This window comes from Coregonus clupeaformis, chromosome 16, assembly GCF_020615455.1.
Source record: "Coregonus clupeaformis isolate EN_2021a chromosome 16, ASM2061545v1, whole genome shotgun sequence".
In the NCBI taxonomy this organism is placed as follows: Eukaryota; Metazoa; Chordata; class Actinopteri; order Salmoniformes; family Salmonidae; genus Coregonus; species Coregonus clupeaformis.
In genome coordinates, this window is record NC_059207.1 from 46,928,990 (window position 1) to 46,941,912 (window position 12,923).

Sequence of the window (12,923 nt, forward strand, 5' to 3'; positions counted from 1 at the left end):
AGCAAAAGGCTTTGTGTTTTTATTTCCCTCCAAAAACTGAGCAAACAGGTTAACAAACAGGTTAAATCCAGCTTGGTAGCACACTTAGCAGAACATGTAAACATGTCAAGGTGCGTTCAGTGATATTTTCAGTCTTAATAGCCCATTGAAGGTAGACAGTCTTGACTGTGAGTCGACATTCACAGGGCCATTGTGACTTTACTCCCTGAGCCCTTACAGCCAACTCTGGGAGTTGCACACAGACACACACGAAGGGGTACGCAGCCCCACGGCCGGGCCCAAAGCCCTGGGATGAGGACGAGGGTGAGGAAGGAGACAAATTCCTGCCTTGTGTAAAAGTTTGCGGAAAAATTAAGCTGGAAACCAAAAAGGCTAAAACAGGCGAGGATTATCCGGCAGAAATGAATAGGGGCCAATTATGGCCGAGCTATTGTGGTGCCTGTGTCTTCCTCTGAGCTGTCTGACAGCCTGAGTTGCCTGGAGGGACAGGGCGGGGTGCTGCTGGAGGGTGGTACCAGGAAAACTTGAAGATGCAATATGCAAGAATCGCTCTGCCATTTCCTGGTTGCAGAAATTGTAATAGTTTGCCTAATTTCAGTTTACAGTATGTGACAAAACAAGCACTCCGAGTGTAGAGAATCATTGTACCATCTAAACCGCTGTGGAATATCTTTTTCAATAACCAAAATATTGTATTTTCAGCTGTTTGAAGCTGGTGAAAGTAAAAGATGCAAAAACTAAACTTAAGAAAGGGAAGCATGAAGAACAGGAGAAAGTAAGTAAGCTATATATACAGGGTCTGTTTCAATGCCATATTTATAATGTGCAGGGATACTGGAGTGATAGAGGAAGATACTCTACATTACCAAATGTATGTGGGACACCTGCTCGTCAAACATCTCATTCCAAAGTCTTGGGCATTAAAATGTAGTTGGTCCCCCCTTTGCTGATATAACAGCCTCCACTCTTCTGGAAAGGCTTTCCACTAGATGTTGGAACATTGTTGCGGGGACTTGTTTCCATTCAGCCACGAGCATTAGTGAGGTCGGTCACTGATGTTGGGCGATTAGGCCTGGCTCGCAGTCGGCGTTCCAATTCATCCCAAAGGTGTTTGATGGGGTTGAGGTCAGGGCTCTGTGCAGGCCAATCAAGTTCTTCCACACCGATCTCGACAAACCATTTCTGTATGGACCTCGCTTTGTACACGGGGGCATTGTCATGCTGAAACAGGAAAGGGCATTCCCCAAACTGTTGCCACAAAGTTGGAAGCACAGAATCGTCTAGAATGTCATTGTATGCTGTAGCGTTAAGATTTCCCTTCACTGGAACTTAGGGGTCTACCCTGAACCATAAAGAACAGCCCCAGACCATTATTCCTCCTCCACCAAACTTTACAGTTGGCACTATGCATTGGGGCAGGTAGCGTTCTCCTGGCATCCGCCAAACCCAGATTAGTCCGTCTGACTGCTAGATGGTGAACCGTGATTCATCACTCCAGAGAACGTGTTTCCACTGCTCCAGAGTCCAATGGTAGCGAGCTTTACACCACTCCTGCCGACGCTTTGCATTGCGCATGGTGATCTTAGGCTTGTGTGTGGCTGCTCAGCCATGGAAACCCATTTCATTAAGATCCCGACAAACAGTTATTGTGCTGACTTTGCTTCCAGAGGCAGTTTAGAACTCGGTAGTGAGTGTTGTAACTGAGGACAGTTGATTGTTACGTGCTACGCGCTTCAGCACTCGGCGGTCCTGTTCTGTGAGCTTGTGTGGCCTACCACTTCACAGCTGAGCCGTTGTTGCTCCTAGACTTTTCCACTTCTCAATAACAGCGCTTACAGTTGACCGGGGCAGCTCTAGCAGGGCGGAAATGTTACGAACTGACTTGTTGGAAAAGTAGCATCCTATGACGGTGCCACGTTGAAAGTCACTGAGCTCTTCAGTAAGGTCATTCTACTGCCAATGTTTGTCTATGGAGATTGCATGGCTGTGTGCTAGATTTTATACAGCTGTCAGCAACGGGTGTGACTGAAATAGCCGAATCCACTAATTTGAAGGGGTGTCCATATATTTTTGTATATATATATATATATATATATATATATATATATATGTGTATGTATAGGGGTAAGGTCACTAGGCATCAGGATATATGATCAACAGAGTAGCAGCAGCATATATGATGATTGTAAACCCATATGTGAGAATGCTGTTCATTGACTACAGCTCAGCGTTCAACACTATAGTGCCCTCCAAGCTAAACACTAGGCTAAGGACCCTGGGACTGAACACCTCCCTCTGGAACTGGATCCTGGACTTCATGATGGGCTGCCCCCAGATGGTGAGGGTAGGCAACAACACATTTGCCACGCTGACCCTCAAGGCGGGGGCCCCTCATGGGTGCGTGCTTAGTCCCCTCCTGTACTCCCTGTTCACCCACGACTGCATGGTCACGCCCAACTCCAACACCATCATTAAGTTTGATGGAGCCTTTTGGTCCCAATTCATAGACTGTTCTCTCTGCTACTGCACGGCAAGCACTACTGGAGCACCAAGGCTGGGACCAAAAGGCTCCTTAACAGCTTCTACCCCCAAGCCATAAGACTGCTGAACAGTAAATCAAATGGCTACCTGGACTATTTGTATTGACCCCCTTATTTTATTCTTATCTATTATTATGTTTTGCACTGACTCTCTTGCACAGGATCGATGCATCGATCCACACGTACTACACAGACACTCCAACACGCACACACACAAAACACATACACACATACATTCACGTTCCTTCACACTCTTCACACACGCTGTTGCTACTCTGTTTATTATCTATGCATAGTCACTTTACACCTACCTACATGTACATATTACCTCAATTACATTGACTACCCCGTACCCCCTTTTGTTAGTTATTTAGCAGTTTTATGGCTTGGGGATAGAAGCTGTTCAGGATCCTGTTGGTGTCAGACTTGATGCACTGGTACCGCTTGCCGTGCAGAAGCAGAGAGAACAGTCTATGGCTTGGGTGGCTTGAGTATTTAACGATTTTCCGGGCCTTTCTTTCACACCGCCTGATAGAGGTCCTGGATGGCAGGGAGCTCGGCCCCAGTGATGTACTGTGCTGTCCGCACCACCCTCTGTGGCGCCATATGATCAAGGGCAGTGCTGTTGCCATACCAAGCAGTGATGCAGCCAGTCAAGATGCTCTCAATGGTGCAGCTGTAGAACTTTTTGAGGATTTGAGAACCCATGCCAAACCTTTTCAACCTCCTTATTAATGACTGCACGTGTGTGGACCATTTTATGACCTTAGCGATTTGGACACCGAGGAACTTGAAGCTCAGTTAAATAGCCCACCACAATTCAAGAATGACCCCAATAGAAGGCCTCAGCAAAGGGTCATCCACAAGTCACCCCTCCTTCACCTTGAATCTAACCACGGACACCTCCCTCTGTTACAGCTGGGGAAAGACATTGCTTATAACTGAGTCTGAGGTGGAGGGGAAACTGAGTTTGACAGAACACAGTGGGGTCCTGGTGGTAGTTCTGCTCTCCTTAGTGGAGGTGAAGGCTGTGAAATGGGCTCAGATAAGGACAGATACACTCTGGAATGGAACTTAATTTATTACACATGGCTCCTAGAGGCCATTATCTAAGAAGGAGAAGTGGGTTTCTGTATGAGAGAGAGAGATGTATTATGGTCTGAGGTTTCTCTGTCTAAACTGGTTCACCCACCAGCCAGCCACCACTACCCTACGTAGGTCTCCAGCGTCTCCGGACATTTTTCCGGCTTTGACTTCCCGATGTCAATAAAAGATGTAATTATAATCACCTACCTCAACTCCTAAATCATCTAGTCAGGTCTGGCCACACAAGAACCTTCCTTATTACCAGTGGTGTAAAGTACTTAAGTAAACATACTTTAAAGTACTACTTAAGTAGTTTTTTGGGGTGTCTATTTATATTTTTTACAACTTTTACTTTTATTTCACTACATTCCTAAAGAAAATAATGTACTTTTTACTCCATACAATTTTCCTGACACCCAAAAGTACGCCTTATATTTTGAATGCTTAGCAGGACAGGAAAATGGTCCATTCACACACTTATCAAGAGAACATCCCTGGTCATTCCTACTGCCTCTGATCTGGCGGACTCACTAAACACTCATTTGTAAATTATGTCTGAGTTTTGGAGTGTGCCCCTGGCTATCCGTAAATAAAAAAATAAACAATAAAAAATGGTGCCGTCTGATTTGATTAATACAAGGCAGGGTTCCCCATGTTTTCTGAGCAATTTCTTTTTACTTTTTATTGTTGGACATAACAGACTGTAAAAACACGAGCAATTCAGCTCCAAGTGATTTTAATTTGGGAAATCCAAAGTATTTCCATGCATAATAGAGATATACACTGAGTGTACAAAACATTAGGAACATCTGCTCTTTCCATGACATAGACCAGAGGTAGGAAACCCTGCTCCTGGAGTGCTGAAGGTACTGCAGGATTTTGTTCCAACTAGGCTAATTGTTCAGTTCAGTGATTGCCTAAATTCAAAACACCTAGTCTTCCAGGTTGGTTAAATCAAAAACATTAAGTGCCTGTGGCACTCCAGGACCAGGGTTACCTACCCCTGACATAGACTGACCAGGTGAAAGCTATGATCCCTTGTTAATGTCACCTGTTAAATCCACTTCAATCAGTGTAGATGAAGGGGAGGAGACATGTTAAAGAAGGATTTTTAAGCCTTGAGACATGGATTGTGTATGTGTGCCATTGAGGGTGAATGGGCAAGACAAAAGATTTAAGTGCCTTTGAACGTGGTATGGTAGTAGGTGCCAGGCGCACCGTGTGTCAAGAACTGCAATGCTGCTGGGTTTTTCACACAACAGTTTCCCGTGTGTATCAAGAATGGTCTACCACCAAAAGGACATCCAGCCAACTTGACACAACTGTAAGAAGCATTGGAGTCAACATGGGCCAGCATCCCTGTGGAACGCTTTTGACGCCGTGTAGTCCATGCGCCGATGAATTGAGGCTGTTCTGAGGGCAAAAGGGGTTAGGAAGGTGTTCCTAATGTTTTGTAGACTCAGTGTATGCGATAGTATACAAATGTAAGCAAGGTATGAAATTATGTTTTAGTCAAATATATCTGTTTGGGCTTTTTGTGGTCAGTTTGCAGTCTATTATAAGCTTGTTATAAGGTCCTAGCTTCCTATAACCATTAAGGGAAAAGGGAAAGCATCAGCAGTGTGATGTCCAGATGACAATTTCCTCCCAAATGTATCTCTTCTGCCTGCGTTTGCCCTGGGGCCCTTGTTATCAATTTGACACAGATAACCATAAATCAAGGACTTATCTTCTCCCGCCATGACACTATTTCCCACTTTACCGCCAAAACATTAGCTTGGGGTTTAGCTGGGAGGAGAGAGGGGAGGTGGGATAGCTTGACTGGCAGAACCAAAAGATTACATTCTCCTCTGACTGTCCTGTCTCTCCTACCACAGACAGAAAAAGACGGAGCTGCAGAGATGGGCTCGTTGTGCAACACTGACAGATTGCATGCTGGGATAGCCCCAGGGTGCCTGTCGATTGTGATCCTGATTTATGCCCTCTTTCCTATTTAGCCAGCTCAAGCTCTGTCTGTCTGTGTGTATGGTGCAACCGCCTGCCGGCATTTAAATGAAAAACACACACACAGACACTGCCATGCACTAATTAGTTTATGTTCTGGTACTCAGCAGTACTTTTTTATCCATGGCAATTTGTTTGTTTGTCGCAATGATCTTATGAGAGATGGCTGGCATGTCTTGGCTGTATGTGTGTGTCTGCTGTAACACTCCCTATAACTATACAGTCAGCTCCAAAAGTATTGGGACAGTGAATTTTTGTTGTTGTTTTGGCTCTGTACTCAAGCACTTTGGATTTGAAATGATACAATGACTATGAGGTTAATGTATAGACAGTCAGCTCTAATATGAGGGTATCTTCATCCATATTGGGTGAACCGTTTAGAAATTACAGCACTTTCTGTGCATAGTCCCCCCCCCCATTTTAGTATTGGGACAAATTCACTTAATGTGTATTAAAGTAGTCAAATGTTTAGTATTGAATCGTGAATAATGATAAGTGAGAAAGTTACAGACGCACTAATATCATACGCCCAAGACATGCTAACCCACCATTACAATAACAGGGGAGGTTAGCATTTTTTGGGGGGTATGATATTTATGCCTCTAACTTTCTCACTCACGATTCATTCAGGAATATCCGTAATCATGGTAGCATCAATATTTATGTAGAAGTTTTTAGAAACATATTATATTCTTACAGTGGGGAAAAAAAGTATTTAGTCAGCCACCAATTGTGCAAGTTCTCCCACTTAAAAAGATGAGAGAGGCCTGTAATTTTCATCATAGGTACACGTCAACTATGACAGACAAATTGAGAGAAAAAAAATCCAGAAAATCACATTGTAGGATTTTTTATGAATTTATTTGCAAATTATGGTGGAAAATAAGTATTTGGTCACCTACAAACAAGCAAGATTTCTGGCTCTCACAGACCTGTAACTTCTTCTTTAAGAGGCTCCTCTGTCCTCCACTCGTTACCTGTATTAATGGCACCTGTTTGAACTTGTTATCAGTATAAAAGACACCTGTCCACAACCTCAAACAGTCACACTCCAAACTCCACTATGGCCAAGACCAAAGAGCTGTCAAAGGACACCAGAAACAAAATTGTAGACCTGCACCAGGCTGGAAAGACTGAATCTGCAATAGGTAAGCAGCTTGGTTTGAAGAAATCAACTGTGGGAGCAATTATTAGGAAATGGAAGACATAAAAGACCACTGATAATCTCCCTCGATCTGGGGCTCCACGCAAGATCTCACCCCGTGGGGTCAAAATGATCACAAGAACGGTGAGCAAAAATCCCAGAACCACACGGGGGGACCTAGTGAATGACCTGCAGAGAGCTGGGACCAAAGTAACAAAGCCTACCATCAGTAACACACTACGCCGCCAGGGACTCAAATCCTGCAGTGCCAGACGTGTCCCCCTGCTTAAGCCAGTACCTGTCCCGTCTGAAGTTTGCTAGAGTGCATTTGGATGATCCAGAAGAGGATTGGGAGAATGTCATATGGTCAGATGAAACCAAAATAGAACTTTTTGGTAAAAACTCAACTTGTCGTGTTTGGAGGACAAAGAATGCTGAGTTGCATCCAAAGAACACCATACCTACTGTGAAGCATGGGGGTGGAAACATCATGCTTTGGGGCTGTTTTTCTGCAAAGGGACCAGGACGACTGATCCGTGTAAAGGAAAGAATGAATGGGGCCATGTATCGTGAGATTTTGAGTGAAAACCTCCTTCCATCAGCAAGGGCATTGAAGATGAAACGTGGCTGGGTCTTTCAGCATGACAATGATCCCAAACACACCGCCCGGGCAACGAAGGAGTGGCTTCGTAAGAAGCATTTCAAGGTCCTGGAGTGGCCTAGCCAGTCTCCAGATCTCAACCCCATAGAAAATCTTTGGAGGGAGTTGAAAGTCTGTGTTGCCCAGCGACCGCCCCAAAACATCACTGCTCTAGAGGAGATCTGCATGGAGGAATGGGCCAAAATACCAGCAACGGTATGTGAAAACCTTGTGAAGACTTACAGAAAATGTTTGACCTGTGTCATTGCCAACAAAGGGTATATAACAAAGTATTGAGAAACTTTTGTTATTGACCAAATACTTATTTTCCACCATAATTTGCAAATAAATTCATTAAAAATCCTACAATGTGATTTTCTGGAAAAAAAAATCTCATTTTGTCTGTCATAGTTGACGTGTACCTATGATGAAAATTACAGGCCTCTCTCATCTTTTTAAGTGGGAGAACTTGCACAATTGGTGGCTGACTAAATACTTTTTTCCCCCACTGTATCTACAATAAAAGTGACTATAAAATGACAATAGATTATTTATCATTCATTTCTATTGGGCACAAAATAATCTGAAACACTACCAAAACAAACAGCAAATGCATCCAACAAGTTTGTAGAGTCACAAGCTTGATGCAATCATTGCGTGCTAGGAATATGGGACCAAATACTTAACTTTTGACTACTTTAATACACATATAAGTGAATTTGTCCCAATATGTTTGGTCCCCTAAAATGGGGGGGACGGAGGACGGGACTATGTACAAAAAGTGCTGTAGTTCACCCGATATGGATGAAAATACCCTCAAATTAAAGCTGACAGTCTGCACTTTAAACTCATAGTCATTGTATCATTTCAAATCGAAAGTGCTGAGTACAGAGCCAAAACAACATAAAAATTGTCACTGTCACAATACTTTAGGAGCTCACTGTAGCTGTTGTGGAACCCGAGAGAAGAATGTTCCAAATGTATACCTCCACCCGAAATGACTCCCACTGTTTTAGCATGACAGTTCTATAATAGGGACGTCAGTCTCACGGCTGGGCGGCAAATCTCATGATCCATGCACATAGGCCAGTGTATATATAACTACAGTAATTAGTGTATGTAATGTAGCCCTTTGGCCCTGTGTCATACTCTATGACAAATGAGCTCAGTGCCAGAGTATAGGCAGGGTGATCATTATGTGGAGGCCTATACTATTGGGACAGTATCCTGTTGTGTTAGGCTCTCTCTCTCCTTTAGGCAGTGACAAAATATCTCTCCGTCCCTGCCACTGCTACTGAATGGGATGGGAAAGTCAAGAGGACATGAACTTGGGGAGAAATGCCAACTTTCCCTGTTAATATGGAGGGGTTCCAGGAGTCGGGTAGTCATGCTTTCCCTGCTGCGGCTGACTCTTCCAGTAAGTGACCATGAGACCATGAGAAACGGCCAGGGCTGCACCATCCAAAGCCCTGATAAGAATATTAACTTCAGGCACTGTGTGCTCCCCCTCCTCTCGACCAGTCCAGGGGAGGATGTCTTGATGGTGGTGGTGCTGATTGTGACAGTGCATCTGCTATGTTCTGTTGTGCTCCCCCAGTGCAAGCTGAACAGGCCAGGGTCTTCATTCAAAGTGTGTTAGGTTGCCTCCCCCGTGCCCCGGCCTCACCCATCTCTCCTCACCCTCCCTGGCCTGAGATCTCTCCGCTCGCACCCCGAGCCAACAGCCCACCTCACCTCAGCTCTGACGTCCAACAAAAACAGCAGGGCTGGGAGAACCCATGTATCACATTTTCCACAATACCTGGTCGTGCACATCTATCCCAAACCTCCCACACACACACACACACTATTCTCTCCTTCTCTTTCTCGCTCTCTCTTTCTCTCTCTCTCTCACACACACACTAGATTTTCTTACGGAACAAAACTCCAGCATTGTGTAAGATTTTTATAGTTTTAGTGTAATGAAAAATAATTGTTACGCTTCAAATTGTCAAATTAACTCCCACTAGTTTTAGTGTTACTCACAACCAGCACTGTCACTTCTACAGACATGTGGGCAGGGCATGAGAGCCCATCCTTGAACAGTATTAATCATTGGATTCACCAGGATGTTGAATGCTTAACTTCAAACTTTAGTCTTACAATATATACATTTTGGTAAGAATCTGGACTGTGGCCCATTGACCAAAATCCTCTGAAAGAGTTACTGCCCAGCCCAAATCCTCAAAGTGGTTTGTTTGACTTCAGACTTGACCACATCCACTGGATACATGATGGACAATAACCGCAAAGTACATAGTTTATTATTCCTTTGTGAACATTTCTTGAGCGCAATGCAAGGTGGTGACTTATAGTGGCAGGTGTTTGTAGGTGTTTTGAAGGTTTGTAGACAGTAGATACAGGTGGTCCAATATCTTAACACACCACAGCACTCTCCACATTATCCTAATACCTCTACTACTATTCTTTAGGTATTTCCATCACTAAGTTTACCTGACAACATGATACACCTAAAAAAAAAGGAGAATGCTCGAGGTTTAGCTGGATATAAAGATGAACTTATTGAGGTTGCCATTTCGTGGTAGTTGTAATGGACAGCTTATGCTGTGGCTGCTGTTGAAAGGCCTTGCCAGTTCCCACAGCCATGCAGATGTAGCCCTAGCTGGCTGCAGTTCTGTGAGAGTCTGCTCCGCTGTCAGTAAAGGATCCGTACTGTCATTAAGGGCTCTGAACCAGAGGAAAGACAGCATGGCGCAGCATGGTAGACAGGGTTAGACGGCATGGTGCAGCATGGTAGACAGGGTTAGAAAGCATGGTGCAGCATGTTAGACAGCATGGTGCAGCATGGTAGACGGGGTTAGACAGCATGGTGCAGCATGGTAGACAGCATGGTGCAGCATAGGGTTAGAAAGCATGGTGCAGCATGGTAGACAGGGTTAGAAAGCATGGTGCAGCATGTTAGACAGCATGGTGCAGCATGGTAGACGGGGTTAGACAGCATGGTGCAGCATGGTAGACAGCATGGTGCAGCATAGGGTTAGAAAGCATGGTGCAGCATGGTAGACAGGGTTAGAAAGCATGGTGCAGCATGTTAGACAGCATGGTGCAGCATGGTAGACGGGGTTAGACAGCATGGTGCAGCATGGTAGACAGGGTTAGAAAGCATGGTGCAGCATGTTAGACAGCATGGTGCAGCATGGTAGACGGGGTTAGACAGCATGGTGCAGCATGGTAGACAGCATGGTGCAGCATAGGGTTAGAAAGCATGGTGCAGCATGGTAGACAGGGTTAGAAAGCATGGTGCAGCATGTTAGACAGCATGGTGCAGCATGTTAGACAGCATGGTGCAGCATGGTAGACAGGGTTAGAAAGCATGGTGCAGCATGGTAGACAGCATGGTGCAGCATAGGGTTAGAAAGCATGGTGCAGCATGGTAGACAGGGTTAGAAAGCATGGTGCAGCATGTTAGACAGCATGGTGCAGCATGTTAGACAGCATGGTGCAGCATGGTAGACAGGGTTAGAAAGCATGGTGCAGCATGTTAGACAGCATGGTGCAGCATGTTAGACAGCATGGTGCAGCATGGTAGACAGGGTTAGAAAGCATGGTGCAGCATGTTAGACAGGGTTAGACAGATAGTGTCTGATGGACCACTAAGAGTTGTTGCTTTTAGCTGCATTATCTAAAAGGAACAACTGTCTGATATCTCAATTGTCTTGTTCCTGGGTCAGACACTTGGTTTTTAGTTTTTTTGCTGTCCACAAAAATATATAATTGAGTTCAATAATAACAGGTATTACACACAATACAAGCAATAAACATGTTTCCTATAGATTTGATGTCAATGTTCCAGTTTCCACTGTATGTATCCATTACTGTATGGTATGCATCCATGAACTAAAGCTGCAGTATTGTTTGTTGAGTGTTTTGCACTGGATGGTCGGTGTATCTCCTCTGTGGTGAGAGAGAAGACTATTCTGAGTGAGTGACAGTAGACTGATTCTATTTCTATCTACGGTTTGGCTGCATGGTCAGTTCCAACCAAAAACAGGACCCGGCTGGGCTGGCCAACCTAAAGCCTTTCTAATTTGGTGATGAGCTGTAAAATGACCTGCTTTGTCCTGCGGAGAAGCGAGGGAGAATGTGAGAGTCCAGGGATTTCCTTACCCTTCTCTCTTGGTTGGATGGATAATAGTGATCATAGTACCCCCCCCTCCCTCCTTGGACCCAGGGAGACCAGGGCACCGGCACCCAGGTGCACTGGACTGGCCGACATTGTCATCCAAACGGGGTAAACTGAGACACAGCCACCAATAATTGATGATGTTGTAGGGCATGGCATTTGACCAGGCCAGTCAGCAGACAAGTTCCTGTGGCCCCCCCACTGAAGGGTCATAATCCTGCCACCTCCATTAGCTGTAATTGATTTAACCAGAGACACCCCTCCTTCCCCCTCTCCCCTCCTCCTCCTCACCTCCATCAACCGTCTGCATTTCCTCCTCCTCCCTCCCATCGCATTAGCTATAGGTAGATTAAGTGATTCTTTCTCTCCCACTTCTTTTTGGTTTTTCAGCTGTAGTTGATGTAAAATAATAATACACGATAATGTGTGGTAGGAGGCATATTTCCAAGCCCTCATAAGGACAATACGTCACACTGTACTTGAATATATAATGTGAATTATTCTTCATGCCAAATTCTTCTTTGGTCCCTAACAGTATATTTGACCGAACAGCTGTGATCTTGTATTCTTTATTGTTTCATTGAGGAGTGCAGGGGAATGGCTCAATGTAGCCATCACCCAGACTTAATCCATGGCCCCTAAAGAGGTTTAAAACACTCTGGTTTCATCTAATCTTCTCGCTCAGACCCAGCCGAGCTTAAAACCTCTTTTCCATGATAGGAATGGACAAATAAAGGTATCTCCCTGCACACTCATGAAAGGACACTGTGTGCTCTGTAGATTAGGGGCTTGTGTTTTTTTCTCTTTCTCAATTAGACTGAAAAAGATTTAAAAAATAAAGAGTCTCCTGTTTGCTCATTATTATACCTGGCCAAAGGTTTTGCAGATTTTACCTGTCTATTTTCAAACCTCAGCTGTGCTCTCCAGAAACAGCATATTTACTCAGTCTTTGAAGGGACTCGAGATCTCTCAACGTTTTTGATGCAAGTCGAATCCAGGTTTCAGATCGAACATATTCAGAGAATATTTAGATTGCATTGCTAAATTGTCAGTGGTATCATCAGTAACCACCTTACAAGTTGAGTGGCTTTTAGGGGGCTTCTTATTTTCATATGCTATGACTGAAGATGATAGATTTAATAAATGTGAAATTTGTATTATCCTTAGGCTATTTATATAGTCCTACACTCAGATTCAGAGTTGTTAGGTTGTGCCATTAAAGAATTGTAAACACAGCACACATCTGATGTACTATATAATTAATCATATTCTGTTATGTTATATTCTCATGATAATGTCTCTTTAGTATTGTATTTACTATAGGCG